At 47.0% G+C, this 9,922-nt stretch overlaps 1 long non-coding RNA gene across 1 annotated transcript; it reads left to right on the top strand.

Moving 5' to 3' along the window:
- The first annotated feature begins 9,232 nt into the window (after positions 1-9,232).
- On the top strand, positions 9,233-9,798 carry LOC116552622. The gene is made up of 3 exons (XR_004269466.1): positions 9,233-9,320; positions 9,652-9,653; positions 9,756-9,798. It is a non-coding gene; the product is annotated as an uncharacterized LOC116552622 (long non-coding RNA).
- Positions 9,799-9,922: the final 124 nt, after the last annotated feature.

Below are 9,922 nucleotides of genomic sequence, written 5' to 3'. Positions count from 1 at the left end.
AAAAAAAAAAAAAAAAAAAAAAAAAAAAAAAAAAAAAAAGGGGGAGAGAGGAACACAGCCAGAAAAAGCTCAGACCAAAGCCACTGTCATTTTCACATTGCATGAAAACAATAAGGAAGAGATCTGTGAAGTCAAGAATTCTGGCTGGGCGTGGTGGCTCACGCCTGTAACCCCAGCACTTTGGGAGGCCAATACAGGTGGATCATGAGGTCAGGAGTTCAAGACCAGCCTGGCCAACATAGTGAAGCTCCGTCTCTACTAAAAATACAAAACAAAATTAGCCAGGCGTGGTGGCAGCTGCCTGTAATCCCAGCTACTCAGGAGGCTGAGGCAGGAGAATGGCTTGAACCTGGGAGGCAGATGTTGCAGTGGGTGGAGATCGCGGCGCCACTGCACTCCAGCCTGGGCAACAGTGCGAGACTCCATCTCAGAAAAAATAAAGAAAAACTGTGATGAAGGCTCCTTCTGAAAATTCAGGAAAATTAGTTTCACATAAAAATTAGCAATGGAAAAGCACTAAGATAAATCCAATACAGACTATTATTAGAAAAATACAGGCTTGTGCCTGTAATCCAAGTACTTTGGGAGGCTGAGGCAGGTGGATCACTTGAGGTCAGAAGTTCTAGACTACTCTGGCCAACATAGTAAAACCCCGTCTCTACTAAAAATACAAAAATTAGCCAGCATGGAACCACGCACCTATAATCCCAGCTACTCGGGAGGCTGAGGCAGGAGAATCGCTTGAACCCAGGTGGCAGAGGTTTCAGTGAGCCAAGATCTCACCACTACACTCCAGCCTGGGCAATAGAGTGAGACTCTGTCTCAAAAAAAAAAAAAAAAAAAAAAAGATAATATTGATTTGATAAAGAAAAATCATTCGACAAAAATTCAAAGTCCACTCACAATTAAAAAAACAACACTCAGGCCAGGCTGAGTGGCTCACGCCTATAATTCCAGCACTTTGGGAGGCTAAGGCAAGAGGTATTACTTGAAGCCAGGAGTTCAAGAACAGCCTGGGCAACATAGTAAGACCCTGTCTCTACAAAAAAAAATAATAATAATTAATTAATTAGTTGGGCATGGTGGTGCCTGTAGTCTCTGCTACTTGGGAGGCTGAGGTGGGGAAATTGCTTAAGCCCAGAAGTGTGAGGCTACTGTGAGCCTTGATCACACCACTGTAGTCTCCTTGGATGGCAAAGCAAGCCCCTGTCTCCAAAAAAAAGCCCAGGCAAGGTGGCTCATGCCTGTAATACCAACACTTTGGGAGGCCGAAGCTGGAGGATCACCTGAGGCCAGGAGTTCAAGATCAGCCTGGACAACATGGCAAAATCCCGTCTCTACTAAAAATACAAAAATTAGCTGAGCATGGTGGCGCATGCCTGTAATCCCAACTACTCAAAAGGCTGAGGCAGGAGAATTGCCTGAACCCTGGAGGCAGAGGCTGCAGTGAGCTGAGATGGCATCACTGCACTCCAGCCTGGGTGACAGAGGGAGACCCTCTCTCAAAAAAAACAAAAAAGGCAGTGAGCGTGGTACAGTTGAAGTGACAGACAGCTAAGAGGTCAATGGAAGAGAACAGAAAGTACAGAAATAGACCCATGCAAATATGGCAAATCGTTTTGTTTTTTTTTTTTTTGAGGCGGAGTTTGCACCCACTACCATCACTATGGTTCTGTCTTTTAGGGACTGTTGTACACCTGGAATAATACAGTATGTAACTTTTTGAGACAGGCTTTGTCCACCACTTATGCCTTGGAGATCACTCTAATTTGTTTTGTGTATCAATAGTCCATTCCTTTTTATTGCTGAGTAGTAAATATCCCAATATATTAATGTGGTTTGTTTATTCAGTTGCCCATTGAAAGACATTAGAGCTGTTTCCAGTTTGAATCAACTATGAACAAAGCTGCTATAAACATTCATGTGGGCATATTCATCTCTCTAGGACAGACACCCTGGAGAGAGTTTTCTGAGTCATAGGCAATTGTGTGCTTAACTTTAGAAAAAAAGTGCCAAGGTGTTTTCCAAGACGGCTGTACCATTTTGCATTCCCACCATCTGTGGGCAAGAGTTCTAACTGCTCTACACCCTCTCAGCACTTCGGATTGTCAATATTTTTTTAATTACCCATTCTAACGTGTGGATAGTGGCACCTCATCACAGTTTTAATTTGCATTTTCCAGCTGGGAGAGGTGGTTCACGCCTGTAATCCCAACACTTTGGGAAGCCAAGGCAGGTGATCACTTGAGATCAGGAGTTCAAGACCAGCCTGGCCAACATGGTAAAACCCCGTCTCTACTAAAAGTACAAAAATAAGCCAGGCATGGTGGTGCACATCTGTAATCCCAGCTACTCAGCAGGCTGAAGTAAGAGAATCACTTGAGCCCCAGAGGTGGAGGCTGCAGTGAGCCAAGGTCGGGGAGAAAAAAAGGCATTTTCTATTGTCTAATGATATTGAACATCTATTCATGTGCTTATTTGCCATCTTTATGTCCTCCTTGGTACAGTGTCTGTTCATGTTTTGTTGTTGTTGTTGCGTTTTGTTTTATTTTGTTTTTCTGAGACAGAGTTTTGCTCTTGTTGCCCAGGCTGGAGTGCAATGGCGTGATCTCGGCTCACTGCAACCATCGCTTCCTGGGTTCAAGCAATTCTCCTTCCTTAGCCTCCTGAGTAGCTGGGACTACAGGTGTGTGCCACCACATCCAGCTAATTTTTTTTTTTTTTTTTTTGGAGAGTTGGGATTTCACCATGTTGGGCCAGGCTGGTCTCAGACTCCTGACCTCAGATGATCTGCCTGCCTCAGCTTCCCAAAGCACTGGGATCACAGGTGTGAGTCACCGCACTCTACCAACTTTATGTTACTTTAAAAAACATTTTTTTTTTTTGAGATGGGATCTCAATCACCCAGGCTGGAATGCAGTGGCACAGTCATAGCTCACTGTAACCTTGAACTCCTGAGCTCAAACAATCATCCCACTGCAGCCTTCCTAGTTGCTAGGAAAACAGGCATGCACCACTATACCTGGCTAATTTTTATTAGCACTTATTTTTGTTGAGACAGGATCTCACTATGTTGCCCAGGCTGGTCTCAAACTCCAGGCCTCAAGTGATCCTCCTGCTTCAGCCTCCCAAGGTGCTGGGATTACAGGCATAGGTCACAGCACTCTGCCAAAAAAGTCATTTTTTAAAAAAAGTTATTTCTAAAGTGCTTAGAACATAACCTGAAAAATAGTAAGCTTTCAAAAACTGTTTGTTGCCAGGCGCGGTGGCTCAAGCCTGTAATCCCAGTACTTTGGGAGGCCGAGGCGGGTGGATCACAAGGTCAAGAGATCGAGACCATCCTGGTCAACATGGTGAAACCTCGTCTCTACTAAAAATACAAAACATTAGCTGGGCATGGTAGTGCGTGCCTGTAATCCCAGCTACTCAGGAGGTTGAGGCAAGAGAATTGCCTGAACCCAGGAGGCGGAGGTTGCAGTGAGCCAAGATCGCGCCATTACACTCCAGCCTGGGAAAAAAGAGAAAAACCCCGTCTCAAAAAAAAAAAAAAAAAAAAAACTGTTTGTTACTTAAAGATAAATTCCTGGCTTCCTAGGCAAGCCACCCTCCTTCAGTAAAATAAGCACCCACGGGTGGCTGCTGACAGATCAGGAGGGTCTCTGGGGTTTGTGCCTGGTGTGGGATCACATCCTGGGTCGTTGTGGAAAAGTTAAATATGAAATTTGAACTCAATTGAATGTGGACACAAACAATGGTCACCAAGTCTCACAACGGGCTGTGTGAGCCCCTTGAGGCACTCATCCAGCGCTGTTTCAGAGAAATCTCTATTTCAATCTATTCCTATACATTAGTTATTGGAAAACAATAGACAATCACAGAAACAAGTTGACCTCTTTGTGTTCCTTGAGCCCATTCACAAAGGGCCCTCGTGACTGGGCTTCATGCTAAACAACTCCTTACAAAAAGAGCTAGGGTCCCAGACTGTGGAGGCTTCATGAGCCCTCTCCTGCCTGTGCACGGACGAGTGGCAGACTCTGGAGTCCAGGCTGCTGCTTCCTGGTCTGGTGGTGAATCCTCCACAGTCTGGTGAATGGAAATATCTTTTTCCTTCTCCCCTTCCCATTGCAATGTGTTTATTATATCAATCTGCTTATTATTATGTCATTTGCTTATTATATCAGCATTGCCATTTACATGGGATAAAGGTTGTTTACCCTTAAAGGTGTGTGTGTGCCTTTTCTTCTCCCCTCACACATTTCCCGCACAGAACAGTCATGTCCCCAGATGCTACCGTGCAAACAGAAGAGAAGCAACAGGGCGACTTGGACCATCCTGCACAACAGCCCCCTTTACTCGTAGAGGGCATGGTGGAAGAGATGGGTCCAGGTGAACGTGCGGGCACCTTTGGAGGGGGGGGTCCATAGTCGCACAAAGCCCCACTCCAGAATCAGAAAAACCTGCTTCAAACCCTGCCTCAATTGTTCACCCAGTCTCTGCGGCCTGAACAAATCATTTCATCTCTGAGCTTTGGTTTTGTCATCTGTGAAAAACAGGTCATAAAAGTGCCCGTAAAGGATTAGGAGAATTGAATGAACTAATAATGCCCAACAGAAGCTCAGGACTGTTGCCAGCTCATTGTAAGCACCCCATAACACGCTACCTTTCCTTGCTATTGTTTGCAATAAAGAGACTGGCGGGCTGCGCCCTCAGTGTGAACAGTAGGTTCTCTTTTGTTGTGGGATTTCGGGTCCCAACATTGTATTCCAAAAATGTTCAAAGTTACAGCAAATTGAAAAACGCAGTTAGGCAAGTGATGCTGGTGAGAGTTAGGATGCTTTTTCCTTCTTTTGGCTTAGTTATCTTTTTTTTTTCCTACAGCAGACATGCATTACTTCGATAATTAGAAATAAATATGGGGGAGAGGATAAGGGGAAAAAAAGTTCAACAGAGCAGGACCAAGGACAGAGCCCCGTGGCGCAAAGCCACCACCTCCCGCTTTCAGCTGGACTGCCTGTAGAAGCAGCCTCTTGTCTAATTAGAAATTCTTCCAGCCGTTGAGCCCTTTCGCCCACACATCATCGCATGTCTGCAGGACGTCAGGAGAGATTTTGCTGTGTGCCTTGCTGAAGTCCAGACACGAAGAGCTTTCAACACCCCATCCCCGACCAAATAATTCCATCAACGGGGAAAATCAGATCAACCCAGAACGATCTGTTCTCAGTTGTTTCTGATCATGTCTTTCCTTTCCACGCACTTACAAACCTCGGGGTGGTGGAAAGGGTATGGATTCTAGGGTCAGAGTTTCCAGGTTTGAATCCAACTCACATTTCTCAGCTGTGTGACTTTGGGACAGTTGCTTGGCCTCTCTGAGCCTCACTGTAAAAAGAGAATAGTAAAGCTCATGTCACAGGCTTCTTCCGACAACGTAAACAGTGGGTAGGCTGGGCGCAGTGGCTCACACCTGTAATTCTAGCACTTTGGGAGGCCAAGGTGGGCGGATTGCTTGAGCCCAGGAGTTTGAGATCAGCCTGGCCAACATATTGAAACCTTATCTTTACTAAAAAAATTTTTTAAATTAGCTGGGTGTTGTAGCATGTGCCTACTTGGGAGCAGCTACTTGGGAGGCTGAGACAGGAGGATCATCAGAGCCCAGAAAGTCAAGGCTGCAGTGAGCCGGGATCAAACCACTGCACTCCAGCCTGGGTGATTGGAGTAAGAACCTGTTAAAAAAACGGCTGAGCATGGTGGCTCACATCTATAATCTCAGCACTTTGGGAGGCTGAGGTAGATGTATCACCTGAGGTCAGGAGTTCAAGACCAGTCTGGTCAACATGGTGAAAGTCCATCTCCACTAAAAACAGCAAAATTAGGCAGGCATGGTGGCGCACACCTGTAGTCCCAGCTACTCAGGAGGCTGAGGCAGGAGAATCACTTGAACCCAGAGGGTGGAGGTTGCAGTGAGCTGGGATGGCGCCATGACACTCCATTCTGGGTAACAGAGCGATACTCCATCTCAAACCAACCAGTGACTATATCTGCATGCCTCTCTCTCCCCTACCAAACTGTGGTTTCCTCAGGGACAAGGCAGGGTGTGCCCCAGTGCCTGCCACAGAGGGGACCATCGCTCCACCCCACCCCGCCCTACCTGATACATATCCCTTCTCCTTCTTGCTCACGTCTCTGCCACTGGCTTCTCCCCACATTTCTCCACAATTCTCACCAGTTCCCTCTCCACACATGCTTCTCCCCAGTGTTTACTTCCACCCTCTTGTGTCCCCCCACACTGCCTTCCTGGCCTAGGGTGACGGGCCCCATCTTTCAATCCCCATTCTGTGTCTCTAGTATCCAGGAGCTGCTGTGCGGCCTGTGGCCTCCTCCATGGCCTTCAGCAGGGGAGAGGGAGGGAGGGGGAGAGTGAGGCAGAGACAGTAACTCATTCACCCAGGTACTTGTTAGCAGCTTCATTAGTTCCAGGCTCCGTGAAAAGCCATTAGCTGCAACTCAGTCTGTGCCATCCATCAGAGAGGGGGGTGGAAGGTGACAGCAGAGAGAGAAGAAAACAAGAAAACGGCCACTCCCACCTTTCTGCCGCCTCCCAGGGAGGACGAGGCCCAAGCCAGTGACCTGGAGACTAGCGTTCCAGGGCCCTCTCCTGGAAGCCCCTCGAACAGGACCTCATGCAAGGATGCCGCCCCAGCTGGGAACACATTGCAGGTGTCCCAGTGCTTGCCTGCCTGACACGGTCGCTGCTGACATGCAGTTCCTTGGCATGTGCATTCCTGACCCCTCCTGCTCCATGCCCCTTTGTCCCTCTGTCCACTTTCTCCTCCTTACCTTCACCCTACCCTGTGTCTTCAGCCCAGTTCTGGGGTCCCTTGAAACTGCAGTGCCATCTCAGCCACCTATGCCACTGCCACAGGGGTCTTCCCACTTAGAACCCTCACTTCGGAGTTGGTGCTATTCAGGAAAACCTCCTGAAACTGCTGTCCCAGGGCCTGGGGCTCCTAAAACCACCACTGAAATGGAGATTTCCTCTATAACAAGGATTTTTAAATGGGGTTCCTCAGTGAATCTCAGGGCTCTGTGAGCCTCTTGAGGTTGCATAGTAAAACGTGTACCAAAGTGAATCTTGGTCAGGCACAGTGGCTTACACCTGTAATCCCAGCATTCTGGGAGGTCAAGGTGGGTGGATTGCTTGAGTCCAGGAGTTCAAGACCAGCCTGGGCAACAGGGGGAGACCCCATCTCTACCAAAAAATAAATTAGCCACGCATGATGGCACATACCTGTAATCCACACTGCTTGGGAGGCTGAGGTGGGAGGATCGCTTGAGCCCAGGAGGTCAAGACTGCAGTGAGCCATGATTGTGCCACCATACATAAGGGTGACAGAGCAAGACCATGTAAGAAAGAAAAAAAGGAGAGAGAGAGAGAGGGAGAGAAGGAGGAAGGAGGGAGGGAGGGAGGGCCCCGCAGTTTGAGTCTTACCAAGCCCTCCAAGTGATTCTGATGCACACTTAAATTTAAGAATCCCTGATTTCAGCCACTAGTACTTTGCAATTTCTCTTTACTCACAGCTGAACCTAATCTCAAACTGATAAAACATCAGGGAAAGCAGGGCTTCCAGACGACGGCTACACCCACCTATACAGCAGTTTGTGGGGAAAAAATTTAAAGGACTTTTTTCTCTAACAAAAATACATGTTGATGGATGACATAGTGAGACCTCTTCTCTAATAAAGATGAAAAAAAAAAAAAAAAGCTGTGGTCCCAGCTACTCAGGAGACTCAGACGGGAGGATCACTTGATGCCGGGAGATAAAGGCTACAGTGAGCTATGATGGCACCGCTGCACTCCAGCTTGGGTGGTGACACTCTGTCTAAAATGTATGTATATGTATATATAATTGCATATCCTGTGCAATCAGAAGCAGACCAGTGGGGTGTGTGGGGAGCTAGATGAGGCCAGGAATAGAAGAGGGGGAGGCATAGGGGAAGGAACATCAGGGCCAAGAGAGTTTAATCAGTGACACACAGCTTCAATTTACCCAAACGGTAGCTCCATAAATGTCAAAACAGAGTTTCAACTTTTTATGGAAGACCAGCACACCTACAGTAAAGTGCACAGATTGTAAATGCTCAGTTCAATGAGTTTTCACAAATGAAATGCATCAGCACAACCAGCACCCAGCCTAAGAAACAGAACATTACAACCCCCCAGGAAGTGCTCCCAGTGTCCCCACCCTTCCCATCCCTTCCCTGCTGAGGAGAACCATTTTTCCTGATTTCTAACATGTAAGTGGAATCACGTAGTATTCTTTTTTTTGAGACAGAGGAGTCTCACTCTGTCGCCTGGGTCGGAGTGCAGTGGCACGATCTCAGCTCACTGCAGCCTCCTTCTCCTCGGTTCAAGCAATTTTCTGCCTCAGCCTCCCAAGTAGCTGGGATTATAGGCACCCACCACCACGTACCACTAATTTTTGTATTTTTAGTAGAAACAGGGTTTCACCATGTTGGCCAGGCTGTTCTCAAACTCCTGACCTCAGGTGATCTGCCCACCTCGGCCTCCCAAAGTGCTAGGATTATAGGCGTGAGCCACTGCACCTGGCCTAATTTTTTGTATTTTTAGTAGAGATTGGGTTTCACCATGTTGGCCAGGCTGGTCTTGAACTCCTGACCTCATGATCTGCCCACCTTGGCCTCCCAAAGTGCTGGGATTACAGATGTGAGCCACCACATCTGGCCACATAATATTCTTTTCGGTTCAGTTTCTTCTGCCCAATATTATGTTTGTGATAATTCAAGGAGATGTGAAAAAAATATTATGTTTGTGAAATAAATTCATCCATGTTGTTTTGTGTACAGTTTGTTCATTCTCATCTCTATATAATATTCTGTTGTGTGAACACAACACTATTTGTTGTACTATTTACAGGCATTTGGATAGTTTCATGTTTGGAAACATTATGACTGCTGTGGCTATGAACATTTCTTTTCAAGCAAGCCCATCAGAGACAGCAGAACTTTTTTTTTTTTTTTTTTTTTTTTTTAGTAGAGATAAGGCCTTGCTATTGCCATGTTGCCCAGGCTGGTCTCAAACTCCTGGCCTCAAGCAATCCTCCTGCCTCGGCCTCCAAAAGTGCTGGGATTACAAGCATAAGCCACCGAACCTGACCAAACGGAGCATTCGTGGAAGCGTCTTTTGGTGAACGTGTATACACACTTCTGTTGGGTATATACACCTAGGCGTTGAATTGCTGGGTTATAGGGTGGGGGGATGTGCTGCATTTTAGCAGATATGGCCAGTTTCCTGAAGTGGTTGTGTGATATTGTGCCAGAATTGCTAGCCTTTGCTTACCGGTAATAACTAAAATAAGCAGCCCAGGATAACTCAGATCTGTGTGTAAACAAATGCTTATCTTGACTTCTGTAAACCACTGAAGTAACAAACAGAATGACAAAAGTCCCCTGGCCCTTGGAATGTCCGGAGACCCCCACCCTCGTCCGCCCAGGAGGTGAATTACAGAATCCCCTGGCCCTTGGAATGTCTGAAACCTTTTCATCCCCATCCCCACTCCTCACCCCAACTCACAAGGTGGGTTTTCGTGTATAAAAAGTCTTGGCACCTTCCTTTCGACGCCACAGGTTGGAGAGACGTGAGACCTCTGTGGTCGCCGGCATAATAAATGACCCTGCAATCTGGCATACTTTTGTCTTGGTGCTAACTTTCTACGCTCGATCCAGTACAACAGTTGTAGCAATGTACACTCCCATCGGCACAGTATGAGACTTCTGGTTTCAGGCCGGGCGTGGTGGCTCACGCCTGTAATCCCAGCACTTTGGGAGGCCGAGGCGGGTGGATCACGAGGTCAAGAGATCGAGACCATCCTGGTCAACATGGTGAAACCCTGTCTCTACTAAAAAT

This window comes from Sapajus apella, unplaced genomic scaffold (genome assembly GCF_009761245.1).
Source record: "Sapajus apella isolate SASKATOON/1434 unplaced genomic scaffold, GSC_monkey_1.0 scaffold12, whole genome shotgun sequence".
Lineage (NCBI taxonomy): Eukaryota > Metazoa > Chordata > Mammalia > Primates > Cebidae > Sapajus > Sapajus apella.
The sequence above is the reverse complement of the archived record's forward strand: the minus strand, read 5'-3'. Positions and strand labels throughout refer to the sequence as shown.